General features: G+C 43.2%; 1 long non-coding RNA gene across 1 annotated transcript in view; it reads right to left on the bottom strand.

Moving 5' to 3' along the window:
• Window positions 1–498: 498 nt before the first annotated feature.
• Window positions 499–18329, bottom strand: part of LOC128627326 (uncharacterized) — a 55813-nt gene continuing 37982 nt past the window's right edge. The window contains exons 2-4 of the long non-coding RNA XR_008391491.1: window positions 12065–12206; window positions 4839–4988; window positions 499–2558 (exon numbers count right to left, since the gene is read on the bottom strand). This is a non-coding gene — a long non-coding RNA (uncharacterized LOC128627326). The remainder of the gene's footprint in view (window positions 2559–4838; window positions 4989–12064; window positions 12207–18329) is intronic.

Here is an 18329-nt window from a genome sequence, read left to right on the forward strand (position 1 = left end):
CGGTAGCAGTGATGAGCCTAACAGCCATTTCACTCCAGGCTCCCTTTGCTGGGCAGAGGGCAGAATGTGCCTCTGAATGGGGAGGAGTGGACAGGGTGGATTAATGGCGGCGGGAGAAGGGTGACCCAGCCCCAGCAGAACACAATGAGGGCGACCCGGCCAGAACAAAGCATCACAATGGATCATTTCTGAAAAGTCACCCAGGCTGCTTTGAAACCCGGGACTGTGTGTTCCGGGACAGTTTCACAGCCACGGGCTTTCAAGAGACGTGAATGGGAAGGGAACAGTAACTCTTTCTCATACCTCTTCTCAGGGGTCTTGTCGGTAAGAGAAGGATTTACCATGACATTCCCATACCAGTATGTGAGACGTTAGAAATTTTCCCTTAAAAAGAAATTGTCTTTTAAACTGTCATAAATTGTGGTGATTTTATAGAGTTACCGAAATTCCTTCTGCTTATATAACATTTTAAAATATGCATAAACACACACGCACACACACAAACATTTCCATCTTCTCCACTTTTCTCAGCAATATTTTATTCAGAAAACTTCCAACCAAAGAGGTATTTCATCTTTCAGCTTGATAGAGGGCTTAGTTTTTGTACCCCACCTTTTCTTCTTTTACCACATTTTATCATAAACCAGACTCTTTTTCTGACTAAAAAGATCTATTAATATTAAAAGGAAATATTAATCACCATTTATTTGGAAAGGGGGCAAGTATTGGACCAAGTAGGTGAAAAATCGGAACCAAAATAAAATAGGACACTTACTCATTCGTCCATCGACTCAGCGGGCACTTTACCAAGTGGGTACTCCTAAGACTAGCCCTGATTACATGCTATTTGCAATGGTCTACTAAAAATAGCCAAGTTTTTCTAGAAAAGAGCTGAATAAAATGCCCCCAGCTGGAGTGGCCTTGCCAGTATTTCAGCAGTGGACAGCATATCTCTGGCTTCCTCTTTTTCAGAAGCTGTAGTATTTGCCCATTTTAAATCTCATCAACCTTCCCTGTCAGTTTTAACTGGACAGAAATGGAGACCCAGAGAGTGGAGCTCCTGTGGCCGCGGCCGGGAGAAGTCAGGCTTTGGCCGCATGCCAGTACCTTTGATGGGACTCCCCAGGCCTCTTCCAGGCACTGTTTTTTGGAGCACAGTAAAAAAGCGCACACAAGGAAACCATAGGAAATCCAGCCGTGGGTGACCCCAGGCTCCCCTCTTCCCTCCTCCGGCCCTGGAGAGAGCCTGGCTTCCAGGCTGATTCCAGGGAGCAGCTGTGCTGATGGGCGGCCATTCTCCAGGGGCAGTCAAGCATGCCCTGATTCCCAGGGAACCCTTTGGGAGGGTTGGGGTGAGATACAACCTTTGGGGTGAGAGATGGGCGGAAGGGGCAGGGAGAAGAAAAGAAAAAAGCAGATTTTCATCCTCAGCGTGTCTGTAAGGCAAGTCTGGGGCACACTAACCATTTCCTGACCTGCAAAAGCTGAAACTTGGACTCCTTGTTAGATTTCTTAGATATGCAAAAAACCAACCCAACAAAAGGGAGTCAAACAATACACCCAACGCAGACTATTCAAACCTCTGTATCTCTTCTTCTCTGTTAAAAAAAAAAAAAAGAGAGAGAGAGAAAGAAATATCCTATTTCTGAAAACAGTGTTAAAAACCTCAGAAATTTGCAATGTATGTGTATCAAGTTCACACATTGTACATCTAAACTTTCACAGTGTTATATGTGAATTACATCTCAATAAAGCTGAGGGAAAATAAAACCTGAGACAGAAAGCCCAACAATAACTACATTGACATCTGTAAGTCTGAAAACTGTATTGTTGCCATCCTGAAATAACTTGCTTGTTAATAATTACTTCAAAAGAGTCAGGATATTGCTCTGTAAGACACAAAATCTCACTTACAAAAATTAATATATGAAGGAAAGTGTGACAGGCTTGCCCAAACCCTGTCACAACCCCCACAACCCACAGAAACGGCAGTGCCCTGTGTGTCTGGGGAGCCCCCTTTTCTACAGCCTGGCCCACAATCCAAAACTGCAAATGTTGACTGCATGACGGCACCACTAACTCTGACCTAGCATTTCCCAACCTGCTTGGAACTGGACAGCATGGTACCTAAGAAACCCTCTTCCGACTTAACTCTTAAAACTACTGACTTACATTTATTATTTTAACTGAATTCAAATATTATGTGATTAGAGAAATTCCTCTGTGATTTTTTAATACCCTTTCCCAACCTCCACTGCCAGGACTACTGTAGTCTGTGAAAACTGTAAAAATTGTTACCTTTTCACAGTTCTTTCTCCATAAAGAACTCTTCTATTAAACAGATCCCAAAATACAGTGGCTCACAAAATTGAATTGCCTTCTCTTTTACACAACCCTCTGGAGTTGTACATTCCAGGTTGGCGGGATGTCCAGTTGCCCACAGTGAAGACGAGGCCCGGATTCTCCCTCTCTGGTGGCTCCTCTATTCTCCTGGGTGGCGCTCATCTGCTCGGTTTAATGGAGTTACCAGCACATCCAGGTTCCACCCCACAGGAAGTCTAGGAAGAGGGGTTTCCAGTTAGGATAGAAAACAGAAGTTGCACATATCACTCTCCTCACATTTCATAGACAGTTCTTTAGTCTATGTTCTGAAAGGACAGTTGAGAAGTAGTCTCTAGCTAATTAGCTTCATGTCCAGAGAACACATGAAAATGGATTTGGGGGAACTGACCATCTGCCACATGTTTCTAGACACCTCTCTTAGTAGACAATTTTCTGAGACCTGTCGCAGGGTAGGGGAACCTGTGTGGAGACTCTGTCTTTCCTGGAAAGAGGAAGACCTCTCACCTAGGACCCCCACCACCCTGCAGAGCTCACAGAGGATGGAGGGGGCGGCAGGGCCTCAGGGGGCAGTCACTGCAGCCAACTTGTGCACTGAAACGCCAACATGCCCAATTCTTCCTGTTGGCTGTGAAGCATAGAAACACTCCAATGCATTTTCAGTTTTGCACCTAAACTTTTGTGCTCAGTTTTTCACTCACTGTGTAAGAAGAACATGCAAAAAGCAATTGCCAGAGTGCCTGCTGCTCTCGCGTGAAGTGAGGAAATAGACGGGCGGACCTCTTTGGTGTCCTCAACACAGTCCCAGTTTAGCAGATGAATTGACTGTTTCATAAGTATTTATCCAGTTGCGTTGGCTGGATTGCAAGCTCCCTGAAAGTAGTAGATACCATGTTGTGTTTCCACAGCTCATAACATCGGATGCAGTGGTATATAGCATGATATCCACTCAACTAACACTCCACTGAGTTACTGAAATGGAGATATCAGTAGCTTGAAGCTAGAACTACATGCCCCTGAAAAATAAATTAATTCAGTTGATTAGTCCCAAACATTGACTGAGTCAGGATTTCTTTTTTAAATAGTAAAAAAAAAAAAAAAATTGCTTATGTGAACTGAATGACTAACTTACTATCCCTATGTAGAAGCAGCTGAAAGTGTTGCCTAAAATTACACACTGGAACTTCTGGTAACTCAGGATGCTGCCTTCTGGGTGGTGTGTGTTCCATGCCACAAACGCCTGAATTACTGAAACTGAAATCAATCCAGATTCTGTGTTTGGAGTTCCAGCACTTTGTGGACTGGCACATGTGCCTGACAAAAATCTGGGGAATGCTCAGCCTCCCATTCCTCTGAGACTTTTACCATTTTCCAAGAAAAGCTAAATAGCTCATTCATGTTTCTCCCGTGTTTCTTCCAGGCTGGTTTCCTGAGGATATTTTTTAGCCAGACTGGTGTTTTCTTTTTTTTTTAATAGGCTGCTAGAAATTTAGAGTTGTAAACTTAAACTTATACTGAATGATTCTTGAGTGTATTATTAAATAAAGACTATTATCCTTATTATTTATTACAGAGAAAAAATGTACATACGAACAGTGTATACTCAGGGGCTTTTGTTGCCAAATTCCCCTGGAGTATGACTGAAATCCACATGACTCTCTCAGTGCTGTTTCTGAGGGGAGCTAACTAATAAATGCCATCAGGTAACAAAACTGTTACATGTTGTTTCTTTTTGCATCACTCTCACCATCAAGAGAATGGGGAACTTTATATTTTGAAGGCATTTTGCACAGGAAACCCTAGCATGGACTTAACATATACTGAAGTCTCTAGGGGGGAAATCTTGGAGTAGGCTAAAAAACTTGAACAGAGGAGCAAAGCCTCTTGACCGGATGGCATCCATCATCAGCAGCTTCCAGAAAGAAAGTGATACATATATAAACCACCCACAAATGGGGGTGCACTCCGGGCCACAAAGAGGAGCTGCCGTGAGCTGCAAAGCTCAGAGGGCAGATTCACTCCAAACCTAAGCAATAAGCTTAAATGCAGGCAAGGAAAATACTTGGTTTGGCTTAAGTTGACAGTCCAGGCCAGTGTGCAAGAGTCCAAGAATCTATGAAAGTTCTTTAGAAAGCAAAAAGGAGCCAGTCAGCAGAGATGGCTTGACAATGCTTCCCCAAAATATAAAGCTCCCTAACTACATCCAAAATGTTCATGGCGCTAAAGTACGAAAGTTAGATGAATTTTTTTAACTTCTGGATTTTATGTTCCCTATAGTCAACATGCATTTTTTTTTATAATTAGGAAAATAAAAAAATTAACATTTAACCTTTAGAAAAAAGATAAAGGCCCCCTCCTTCAAGCTGATGAAGCTAACGAAGGCTTCTGAGAGGATTCCTGAATGGGCTTTGTCCTGGAGGAATACAATGGGGTCTGGAGACATACAAGTGGCCCTGTGAGCACAGAGCAAGGGCAGTGCTGGCAGAAGGCAGAGCTACCTGGGAAGAGTCTCGGGGACCACACTGAGGTGCTGGGACACCTTCTTGTAGGCTGCTGGCAGCTTGATGGACTGGTCTACGAATGAGCAGTTCTTCGTTGCCCGAGGGTTCGCCAGTCATTACAGAACACAACTGCTGCCTTCCGAGAACCTGCAAGAGAGGTGCCCTCGCTTTGTGATGTATAATGAATGATAATGAATCACAGGGCTTTACCGAGAAGTGACTGAGTCACAGGGAGCAATGCAGCCTGAAGCCTGATGACATTCACTCCAAACCGGACAGGTGACTATAAGCAGTATTGTGATAAAGTGAGCCATGGAAAAATGGCATTTTCCCCTGGCATTGCCTTCTAACCTCCTGTGGCAGTCTGGGCCCCAGTGGGAAACAGAGGGCCCGTTCACACAGCGGGCTGGGGGAGACTGACTAACGAAGGCTCTCTGTCCACAGGTATAGTTAGAGTTAAGAAAACCAAAACTGCACTGAGCAGTTACCACCCCTAGGCTTGAAGCAGCACTGGGGAGGGGTGATTGATTCCCATGGATGGAAAGTAACTGTGTCGCCCTCAGGGCGGCAGAAGGTACTGGAGCAGCAGCACCCTGACTTCACTGTCCCGCTCCTCCTCTTTTGGCTCCCTACACGGCCAGACCGTGAGGGCGAAGAAGACATTGGTGCCACCTCTACTGACCTACCTCCCCAGGGTTCTCCACGTAGCAGGGTGCAAAAGGAGAGATGGGGTCCAAGGGGCAAATGAAAAATGTCAAGCCCATGCAGTATATATTTGACTCTTAAACATTCATTTCTTATCGTCTGCCTGCCCCCACTAGAACATAAGCTCACAGAAGATGAGTACTAAGCTCGTCTGTTCCCTGCTGGCTCCCTAGTATCTTCACAGGATAAGCACTCGGAGAGCATCTGTTGAAGGACTGAATAGAAGCAAAAAAGAAAACCATTTGTCCAGTATTTAACAGTAAGTAATTAATAAGACAAGCAGCATTTCATATAAAGTAAAAATGGCCCTTAATGAGATGTTTCCCTATGGTAAACTTTCTTATTTTGACCATTCTGCCCAAAACAAGAGAGTCATTCATACATATATATATGAAGGAAAAGGGATATATATATGAAAAGTAGGGTGGGAAGTGAAGACAAGTTTTGGAAAGCAGAATGAAGAATTTTAAATTGCCTTAAAAAATATCTCCCTAGGTCTAGGAATGAGAGGATAGTGGCGAGATTATTAAAGAAATGCTATTAAACAGTGGAAAGATACAAGGTTGTAGGTTTCTAGGCCACAGGAGGTTTTAGAGACCAATGTTGTCTGGATTTGATGACAGGTAATGACATTAACTAATTAGAAAACTAATCACATTTGGAGCCATGAAAGCTGAGATCATGATAAGCATAATCAAATCCCTGACTTCAGGGCTTCAGGAATCAAGAGGATAAGTTTTCTCCCCTAGCAAAGCTTGACCAGATGCCTTTTGGAGTCCTCTGTCTAAATAGTTTGGAAGCTACAAATATGAGTCAGAGCCAGCATTTGGCATTTCAGTGCCCCATGGCTGGACTGGCATTAACTGAGGGTACCATAGAAATGCCATGTGGGTTCCCACTGGCTCAAGATGAGCCTGGCCCACCCAGTCATGAGGAGCTCCATCAAGGTAAGTGCTGGCTCTCCACCATCTCTTCCCCTAAAAGCCTAAACTGGACACACTTTGCCCTATCACTGGTTATGTCACTTTGAGGGCAAATTCCAACCCATTAAAGCCTCAATTTCTTCTTCTGCAAAGTAGAGATGAAAACATCAGCCCCGTCTATCTCAGAAAATTGATGTGAGAATCTGTGGGAGTACAGTAAAAGTATTTTGCATGTTATAAACCACTTGAATACAAAAAGTACTGCCAGTACTAAGCCAATGACAGGCCCAACTACCTATGATATGAATATCTCCATTATCACAAAGATGGAGAATCATTAAAATAAAGAAGCTAGCTACCGTCTAGTGGTCAGTAATGCCTCCTGCAGGTCCCCTCTTCCCTCAGTGAGGAAAGGGAAGAAGCCAACTTTCAACGCACATTCAACCCTTTAAGCAGACAGCAGACCGGTGGACTGTGCCTTAACACCCTGGTCATTCTTCACATTCCTTAAGCCCACGTAAAACTTCAAAAGAAATAAAATCCTGAATGTCAACACTATCTTTCAGTCACTGGGAAAATTATCTACCGCTATCATCTCTCCCTTACCAATTCACTCACCCTCAGCTAGAGCTGTCGTTTGAGTTAAACCTCAATTTCAGAAACTAAGCAATCACTTAAGAAAGAGAAAAACATTAAGAGATCCCAATTTCAATTAACTCTATCATTGATTTTTGTGTAATTTCAGGGAAGGCATTATTCTTTGGGTAAAGTGGGGGCAAGGAACTCAAAGATTAATGAAGATTCTGATGAGAGTGGTGGGCAAGGACTGAGATATTTGCAGTCAGTCCTATTCCTCAGACCCTGCTAAAAAGCAAAAATATTAGAAAATGACCTGGAAGACACTTGCTGAACTGCCCGTGACCATGGAGAGTCTGCCATCCAGGGTGAAGGCCTTTGGTTAATATTGTTTCCTTGTACTTTTCCATTTTAATGGAATTTGTATATTTGGTATTTTCCACAACTGTGTGATTGGCTTAACTGGTCAGTAAAATGTATACCCAACCTTGTCTTTTGTTTAAACTGCCATTGTTTCATCACTGTTGAATACATATTGAGCATAATAAGGGACCGCTGAGTTAGCACATGCACACAGGTCTGCACACACACACATGCTACATAAACACTATAGAGGAAACCGCTGATACAGATGTAACTTGCAAATGCGTTGTGCCACTAAATGTCTATTGCAAGGGGAAAGTCTGTGAAAAAAGATTTAAAACAATAGGCAGTGTAATCAGATACATACACAGCATTCATCTCTGTCCCTTAGAAATATGACTGCAGCATAATGAATGAAGGGAAGGAGCTCATTGGAATCCATCTCTTCTAGGCAACAGAGTGAAACGCTGAGAACCCTTTCCTCAGAGGTGTGAGGAAGAGTAGGGCCCATTGCTGTGATGACTGTGAGGAGGAGAACCATTGTCATCAGGGGGAAAACTATTATAATTGAGTCAAGAAAATAAAGTGTCTCTATAAATGATGTAATTTGGAGTTTTCTTTAAAAGGTTTATTCCAACTGTACTTGACTTTCTGATCGGGAGTTTGACCCTGCAATACAAGTCAACAATTTTGAAAAGCCCCTACTGGGGTGGAGCAGAAGGTTCCCTTCTGCAGGGGTCAGTGATGAGACTTCCAAGGGAATACAATGAGAATGAGTTGAAGCAAACGTCCCTTTCTAAAATAAAGTGCAAAAAGTAAGGCTATTTTGCAAAAAATAGCCACCCACTGTAGAATAGAGCACCCACTTGTTGCTCATTGCTCTTGTCAAAAGGAAGGTGTCAGTTTGTGTGTGGTGATGTAGCTCTTTCACGGTAATGTGCCTGCTGACTTCTAGGAGACAATGGTGTTGGTGAGGGAGCCTGACCAGGGTCTCTGGGGCCCATGCACAGAGTGATGCTCACACGCATGTGGATCATGTGTTGTGTGCCAGTCCGAGGTCTTTACCCTCCTCCCACAATCCTATGAAGCAGGCTCCCTTTTACAGATAATACCGAGATACCTAAAGTGACTTGCCCAAGGTCACCCAGTTATTAGGTGCTAGAGAGGCACTCAAAACCAGACAGCCCACTCTGAGCTACCCAGTAACTGCTGCTGCTCAAGTGAACTGAGTTTATCTGAAAGAAAGTCAGAAAAGTAGTGGGCTTTCAAAAAGGCAGGAAATGGTTTGGCTTAATTATAGTCATTTCCAAAATAAACACCAGTTGGCTCAGTCCTCCCCTCCATCACAGCAGCGTTCAGCCACTCCAGGAGCACAGAGAAGCAACCATCCTCCCTCTGCCCACCCTCCCTGAGTCTTCAACCTGAATCCTCCTGCACAGGGTCCCAGCCCTGGGACCAAGGGGGCACACTTCACAGATTGTGGGGATGAGGAAGGAGCAGTCACAGAGGCTGGTTCTGAGATCCTGGAAACTGACCTCCAGCAGCTCTGCCCCATCCCCCAGCCCTTTGAGTCAAAGGCAGGCCCGACCTGAGGGCTTACCCGAGGGCAACTTATCGAAGAATGCTTCTCTGTCTTCTACCCACCCTAATACAAAGCTCAGTCCATAACTCAGGTAGATTAAAAATATAAAATTTTATATTTTATTATAATTTCTACTTAGAAGCTTTATTCTTCAAGGGTGACAGAAACTGTCTTGGGGGGGTCTTGCCTTCCCCTAAAGCATGGCTAAGTTCTGGGGATCTTCAGTCCTAAGACTTGGTAGGGGACAGGCCATCAGTGCCTGAGGTCATGTGTGTTCTCAGTCAAGGGCTGAGATAGTATTCAATTCTGCCACTTGGTCCTCCCTCAGGCATCGGTTTGCTGAAGCTGTCCTGGACACGCTCTTGTTTCATCCTCATGGTCCTTTTCCAGGTGTCACGAGAACAAGGGTAGACCTGACTGATGTGGCTCAGTGGGTTGGGGATCACCTTGAAAGTCAAAAGGTTGCCAGTTCAATTCCTGGTCAAAATACATGCCTGGGTTGTAGGCAAGGTCCTTGGCTAGGGACATGAGAGAGGAAATCAATCAATGTTTCTCTTACACATTGACATCTCTCTCCCTTGCCCTCTCTCTAAAATACATAAATACAATCTCTCTAGTAAAATAAACACAAGCTTTTAAAAAACAGAGAGCGCAAGGACCAATCTCCCTCACTCTACATCCTTATCATCATGACTGAAATGTCCCCACAGACTTGTTCTCTCAAGTCTTTAGCTGGGCCCTAAGGCCTTTCTGTTCTCCTAAGTTCCAAAGCTATAGAAAATCAAAGCAAGCCCTGGCTGGTGTAGCTCAGTGGATTGAGCGAGGGCCTGCGAACCCAAGGATTGCAGCTTGATTCCCAGTCAGGGTACATGACTGGGTTGCAGGCCAGTTCCCAGCAAGTCACCCATGGGAGGCAACCATACATTTACATTTCTCTCCCTCTCTTCTTCCCTTACCCTCTAAAGATAAATACATAAAAATCTGAAATAAATAAATAAATAAATTCTCCTCTAAAAAAAAGAAAGAAAATCAAAGCAAGACAGTGAGTAGGGCTTATACTTGGCCAAATATCACACAAACCCAACAGCAGAGACTTGACCAAATACAAATGTATTATGGGACACAACAAAAAAATCCAGCACACCGCTGAAAGATGCAATCAAGGAACCAGGCACTTTCAATCCTCTGCCCAGCCACTGTTCCGCAATGGCAGCTGTAGCCTGAGCATCACATGCTTTCCAAGCAAGGAAAAAGCCAGGTATAAAAGAAGTGTCTTCAAAAGGCCATGGCCTAAGTTTCACAGGTCAATGATAGAGGCATATGCCTACTTCGATTTGTAAAGGGGTCTAGAAAGGTGATCTTTTAGCTTTCTAGCCCCCATTGCAAGTAACTGCCAGTTACAAAGGAATTAAAGAGGGGATTGAGGGTGTCAACCTAAAGAATCTGCCACAACCAAGGGAAGACTCATTTATCACTGTCACTTTCTTTGCCCAAAGCAATGAGTAGGCATTGGACTATTTGCTTGAATGAGGTCAAGGTGAAAAGAGAAACTAAACATTAAGTGTTGCATAATATTTCATTAAATATTTTACCACCCAGATTTGAAAACATCTAGATATAGGTAGAGAGCCCAGAGGAAGTTCAGATGCTTTTGGCACTTTAGCATAAACCAGATTCAGCAAACTAGACACTTAAGACCTTCAGTTCAAACCCCAACCACTCACAGGGTGTGTGGCCAACAGCAAGAACCTCTGACCTTCCCTCCCTATTCTGCCTTGGCCCAAGAAACCAAGAAGGCCCTGAGTGAATAGATGGGTCAAAAAAAAACCCTCAAAACCCAAACTGCCCATGTTTGTGAACTGTAGAGGCTGGTCCAGAATGTGGCAGGGCCTTATTTCCTAATATATATAACATTAAAAGACCCCATCACTGAAGGAAAACCTACAGAAGCTGAGCTATGTCATGCCCACTGTGTGCTACGCAGCTCCTTCGGGGAGCCTGGAAGGCTCAGCTCCAGGTTTGGTCCATCTGCAGTGGTTCAAAGAACCCCTCCCCTCTCCTACAGCTTCAAAATTACTTGTCTACCACATGGTGGAACAGAAGGGCTTAACTTCCTGAGTCAGAACATTAGGTCTGCTACTCTACAGCGATAGGAGAGTTACTTTGAACCAAACCTTAATTTATCTGAACACTGTAATGTCTGCCTTGAAGAGCTGCTGTGAAGATGAGACATAATAGATATAAAGCTCCCATCCACGCTGAACTTTAGTCATAAGAATGGCTCTTCTTGCAGAAGTTCCTGGAGACTTAGATTGGACTGGAAACAGAGCCCAGATTGGTGCTGCCTGACAAGAGGAAATGTGTCCACTCAGAGACATTTCCACCAGGCTAGAAGGTGCTCTGGAACTGGGTTCGGCTTTCCAGCGGGTTGTTTTGTGGAAGAAGGATAGTGGTGGGGCAGGTTGAGCAAGGACACTCCTCAGTCTGGCGTGGCAGTTCTGCATGAAACTACGGATATCTATCTACATTCCATGACATGGGATGGCATTTTGATCTCTGCCACATGGTAATGCCACTTACAAACTGATGAACTATTTGGGGCTCTTAGGGCACCTTTAATATTAACATACACTTCCACATAGTCATTTGTACCCCGGTGTAAGAAGAGGGCATTTTAATCAACGTTCTGTGTAGTACCACTAGAAACAACACATGAACAGACTGACAGCTGTCGGAAAGGGTTGAGGAGGGGGCTGATGGAAAGAAGGTCAAGGGATTAGACAAAGAACATATACACATAACCTATGGGCACAGGCAACAGTGTGGGGGCAGCCAGAGGGAGGAGGATTGGGGGATGGGAGGAGGGGCATAACAGGGTGGGAGGAAATGGGGGCATCTGCAATAGTGTCAACAGTAAAAATAAAGAAAAAACAAATTTTTTTTAAAAAGTATGCAGTACTCAAAATTTTAAGTTAAATAAAAATAACATTCATTAAGTTAAATAAAATAACTGGCTACATTTGTAATGTAAGCACCAAGGAGGCGAGTCCCCTGTGTGCCCAAGTAGGCCATACCTGGAGTTCTGGCGCACTCTGTGAGCATCCTGGTAAGGCAGGGGCGCACCTGCCACAGGCCCAGAGGAGAAGCGGCATGGCCCCCAGCCACAAAGACAAACTCCTTGTAAGGCCCAAGTTGAGGAAACAGGGCGTGCCTTGCCTGGTGGGGAAAGAAAGAATAAAAACTGTCTTCAAATATTTGGAGATTTCATGTGTAAAAATGAGCCTTATTTCATATACATCAGGAAGTAAGACTAAAGCCAAACATGGAGTGCTCTGTGATAGCAGGTGTTGACCCAGCTGAAGGCTGAGACTTCAGTTACTGCATTTGAAACAGACACACAGCCCTGAGGCACAGTGAGCTCCAGAGCCAACAGTGTTCCAGGCTGGGGAGCGCATGCTTGCTGAGGAAATCACAGCATACCAGCCTCATGGGGCTGGGATGAGGACCAAGGAGACCACTGTTTCAGACCCCGTTTCATGTCACCTCTCAGACAGTAACTTGGCCACACTGCTCTGGACTGTCTCCTCCTGTTTCTCTCCTCCAGTTTCTGTACCACGGACTTCCTAGGGCACAACCAATGCAGCCCCTTCCCACATCCTCTTGACTGTCTCTGCCCTCCCACCCCAGGGCTTCCTGTTACCCCTAAAGCATGAGACTCTAGCAAAACTCAGGGCCTGACCATGCTCACTCAGTCCGGATGTTAGAGGGGAAGTAAAGGAGTATTAATGTCTCATCAGGAAAACCATTGAAAAATCAGAGGTTGAATGTGGCAAATAAATTCTTTTTTCTTCCTTCCTCTCCCTCCTCCCAGGATATCCTGAGACCTGCTAGTTTATGCACTGAGAGTATGTTCTCTGTATTAATTTCTTGTGGCTACTGTTACAAATTGCCACAAATGTGGGTGCTTAAAACACAGAAATGTGCTATCTTACAATGCTGGAGGCCAGCAATCTGCAATCAACATCACAGGTCCACATCAAACTGTCAGAAGGGTCTGTCCTCCCTGCATAGACTTCGGGTCCCTTCCTCAACTCCTCTAGCTCCAAGTCAGGCGATGTTTTGTTAGGTGGCAGGACTGCTCTCTCCTTCTCATCCCATCTACTCTGTTTCTTCAACTCCGTGAACAGCATGGGGGAAATCAATAGGAGGACCTATAAACTTCTAGAGGATTCTAGCCAGAGGGGTCCAAGAACAAAACTGACCTAAGAGTCTTCCAACTTGTCTTTATGCAGTTATCACTCTCCCTGAAAAATTCAGCTTTTTCTTTCTAATTCATAGCAGGTTCTTAAACAATGTTGAATAGTGAATGAATGAATAAATGAACTAAAGAAATGAGCATTTCTGAAACCCTGGAAAGAAGCATGATGTAAAAAAATCATGTAATAAACTGAAAAGAGCAGGGACTTAGAACCAGAAGACCCAGGGGTCAGCTCTTCTGTTGAATTACTATTTGATCTTGGGTAGGCTGAGTCATTTTTCACATGCCAAGTAGAAATAACACTTATTCTAACGTTTTTATAGATAATGTCTATGCCACAAAATAGCAACCTTATGGTTTAGAAAACACTTGGGCTTACATTCTCTTATTTGACCTTTCCAACCACCAACTGGTGGCAAAGGGTGCCCATATTTTGGCCTGGAAGCAGTTAATAAAGGTGCCCTTCAGGTCAGAAGTTCCAGCTGTGTCCACACCTCCTCCTCCCGGCAGCAGACAAAGGGTGAACCAAGCCCGTGCAGGATCACTTACTTGCCATTGAGACCATAATGGCAGAACCTCTTCTCAAACCATGACTCCTTGCTCCAAATCCTTCTTACTTGCTCCCAATTCTTCTCACTTTCTGTTGTCCGTACACATGCACTGAACACCCATAACACTGCACACTACGAAGGTCCTGGTCAAATGACGGCCACTATAGAAATTCCCACAAATATCTCAGCTTGGAGTGGGTATTTAGTAGCTATACAGTGAATTGACTAGACCACACTGGGGGTCAGCAAACATTTTCTGTAAAGGACCAGATAGTAAATCATTCAGGCTTTGGGGACCACAGAGCCACTGCTCCACACTGCAGCACAAAACCAACAACACGCAAACGAAGGGGTGTGGCGAGGTTCCAACAAGTCTTCATTTACGAAAGCAGACAGCAGGTCTGCGATTTAGCCTTAGGGCCTTTTTGTGCCAGACTTTTGGACTACAACTCTGAGGAAAGTCTTAATGTCAAAAACATTATTTTAACACCTCCCTTTAGAGCCAGGGTCCTGACAACTCTTGATTACTACGTCTAGCCAGGCGCTTGTATACCTCCTCCCCCACTGTCCTCTGATAGAGACCAAGTGGCAGAGGGGACCCAGAGCATCCATCCTTCAAATGTGGTCATTCTGAAAGACAAAGCAGGGGCAGAGATTAAAGCCAGACCACAGGTCTTCGTGCCATACCCAGCTTATCAAGCTTATCGAGAGTTATACAGAAAACTTTTCAAATTGTATTGAGTTTTCTGTACAACTAATAAAGAAAAAAGTGCTATTATTCCACTTAATAGTCTTTTAGTAAGGGTATAGGGCCAGGTTTACCAAAGGCCTTTATGAGATGCCTGCTGAAAGGCCACAATACTCCTTGGCACCATGGAATTTGTCTTCATGTGAAGCTACACGATCACTTTTCATTCTGTTTCTCAAGCACTCTGTGGCACCCATCCATGTATTAGGCTAATAACTGCATGAATCTAGTTAAAAGGAACTAAGCAATTATTTTAATTAGTAGAGAACAAAAATAATGCTCCTGGATTCCGTGTTAAGGGGCAAGAAGGAAGTAGTCAGGGCTCAGAAAAATCCCACAAAATATTTTTGTGAAAGGAAAAATAATTAAGGCCAAATTTAGAATGTACTTGGCAATAAATGAACCAAATAAAATGAATGGCACCACTGTGCAACTAAAACCCATTCATATAGAAGAGCCTCAGAAAGTCCATTTTTCTGTGATACCATTTTGAGGGTATAGCCAATTTTACAATGTGAAAGTGAATGTCTACTAGAGACTTTAATGATTCTTGTGAATCTCTCACACAACTTCTTACAGAGTTTCTGGGTAAACTCTTTTATTAATAATAAAAAGAAAAAGTATATTAGTCAATTTGCCATTTAAATAAGATTATTTTTTCATTTAAATTCTCACAGTAAATTTGATCAGATTTGTTTTCCTGGAAAATCTATCTTTACAGAAAAGCTTTGTCACTCATATCTTCTACAAAAAGCATATTCCAACATAAGAGAGTTGTAATCATTTGAACTGAATTCAGCCATACAGGAAGAGGCTGTATCTGCCAACTTTCCCCTAGTTTTTGCTGTCCTGCCTCCCTTTTGGTCATGCATGACATTCTGGCCATTTTATTTCATCTCAGACTTCCAAAAGGAGACAAAGTGAAATTCAAACTAGTCAACTAGTCAGTGTCGTCCCTTCTGTTTGAATCTGCAAATGTTTCGTGAGCATTCATGTTATCTAACAGCACTCGCAAGTTACAGATGTTCACCGATGACTAAGACCGAGGGCCTACCTACAAAGAGTTCACAGTGTAACCACAGAGACACAGGCACAGGCAGAAAGGAGGTCATGCAGTCCAGGCATCTGGCCTGAGCTGCTCGTTAAAGAATGGACTACCCAGAGAGAAAGAGCAGCATGTGCAAAAGCTGGGACACAAGAAATCCCAGAGGAACGCATGAACTGCAAGCAGAGAGAGCCACTGGATGGTAATGCCCAAGGTCAGAGAGGGGCAAGGAGAAGACCCCGAGGGGTGGGGCAGGAGCCAGACCACAGAGGGCTTATAAGCCATGTCAAGGATCCCTGACTTCACCTTGTACGGCAATGGAGAACCACCAGGCAGGTTCCCACAAGGGACCACCGGGGCCAATTTTCTACTCAGAGCACTTGGATGATTGGGAAGAGGATGAAATGAAGACTGAGCTGTCCCACAAATGCCATAGCCTAGGCAAGAGGTGATAAGGCCTTGAACTAGGACAAATGTAAGTAGGAATGGAGAGAAGGGGTAAGGCATGAGAGTACAGTATTGAAGGAGATTTTTTTTTTAAACCTCTGTAGAACACTGACTGAGGGGTCAAAAGTAAGAAATAAAATAGGCTTTGGAGGTTCCCAGTGGGGAGGAGGTGTTTTAACCAAATGTCTGTCTCATGTCCAAAAAGTCTCCCTCCTTATAGGTTCTTTAAACCCAGGAGGGGCCCTTAATCATGGGCTCCAGGACCAAGATGCAGTAAAACACTTCAGCTTTGGGCACACGAGCATACTGCTGTGTGCCATATGAAAACTAGAAGAGAGTCTAATTTGTATTCACGTTCCCAGTCAAAATTCACCCAAAAAACAGCTTCCTGCCTTAAGTCTAAGTTCAAATATACAGAAGCCTGGGATGAAAGGAAATTGTGGTGAATACTCACTGCGATGGCTGACTTCTGTGGCAGCTTGACTGGGCTCAGTGACGCCCAGACAGCTCGTGAACATTGTGTGTCCAGGAGAGTGTTTCTGGAGGAGACTGGTATTTGAATCAGTAGACTAAGTAAAGAGGATTCTGTCCCCAGTGTGGCAGGCATTACGCAATCCACAGAAGGCCTGAATAGAACAGAAAAGCTGAGAAAGTGAGGAAATTTTCTCTCTTTGCTTAAGCTGGATATTTATCTTCTTCTGCCCTTGAACATCAAGCCTTCTGGTTCTTGGACCCTCAGAATTCAAAAAGGATTTATACTAACTCCACCCTGCTTCCATCCCCTGCCCAGCTATTCTCAGGCCTTCAAATTTGAACTCAGTTACACCATGAGCCTTCCTGGGTCTCCAGCTTGCACACAGAAGATCATGGGACTTCTTGCCTCCGTAGTTGTGCTAACCAATTCCTGGAATAAATCTCCTCTTGCATATATGTATACTATATCTTTGTCTTATCAGTTTTATTTCTCTGGAGAACCCTGACTAATATATCTAACATACACTATATATATTTTAAATTACTATGTTTAGATTAGACTCATTTATGATTTTGTTTTTTAAAGAATGTAAAGAGGACACTGCTCAACTCATTTTATGAGCTAACCAAACCTTCATAACAAACCTGGCAGGGACATTACACTAAGGAAAATTACGGGTAAATTTCATTCATACACATTGTTGAAAAATCATCAAAACATTCAGCAATACACAGAGTAAATAATACATCACAACAAAGTTGGGTTTAGTCCAGAAATGCAAGACTGGTTTAACATTCAAAAACCTATTGAATAATTCACCACACTAACAGAATAAAGGGAGAAAGTCATATGATCATTCTACAAATACATTAGTACTTAATTTATGATAAAAGTGTCACTTCAGAATACCAAAGGAGGGAAGTCTTTTCCATTAGTGGTGTAAGTGAGTATCTTGGAAGAAAAAAGAAACTTGATCCGTCCTCACATCATATACAAAATCAATGCCACTGGATTATAGATATAATCAATAAGTAAATATCTAGCTGGTGTGGCTCAGCGGATTGAGCACTGGCCTGACAACAAAAGGGTCACGGGTTTGATTCCCAGTCAGGGCACATGCCTGGATTTTAGGCCAAGTCCCCAGTAGGGGGCGTGTAGAGGCAACCACACATTGATATTTCTTTCCCTCTCTCTCCCACCCATCCCCTATCTTTAAAAATAAATAAATAAATCTTTTTTAAAATAAAATGTAATCTATAAGTAATCTATACATGTAAATAAAAAAATAAGAAACAACAAAGCTTCCAGATGATAATGTAAAAAGGTATTTCCATGGCCTTGATAAGCAAAGTTCTTTTAAATAGGACATAGAAAGCACTAACTGTAAAGGAAAATTGGTAAGTGTGACTACATTAAAATTAAAAGTCTTCTGTTCATCCAAAGATATCATAAAAAGAGTAAAAACTCAGGCTCAGAGTAATACATGATATTCGCAATAAATATATCCAAAAGGATCATATCCAGGTTATGTAAATATCTCCTACAAATCAGTAGGATGAACAGTACAATAGAAAAATTAACAAGACACTTGAAAAGCCCATTCACAGAATAGCCAAATGGCCAATGGTGAAAAAATGCTCAATTTATTGACAATCTGGAAAATCAGATTAAAACCACAATGAGATTCAACTACATACCACCAGAATGACCAAAATCAAAATGACTGAAAACACCAAATGTTAACAAGAACAGCATAACTCTTACCCACTACTTACTGGTGGGAGGGGAAATTGATACAACCTCTTTGAAAAACTC

Source organism: Artibeus jamaicensis, unplaced genomic scaffold (genome assembly GCF_021234435.1).
Source record: "Artibeus jamaicensis isolate MK-2021 breed Jamaican fruit bat unplaced genomic scaffold, CSHL_Jam_final contig_384, whole genome shotgun sequence".
NCBI lineage: Eukaryota > Metazoa > Chordata > Mammalia > Chiroptera > Phyllostomidae > Artibeus > Artibeus jamaicensis.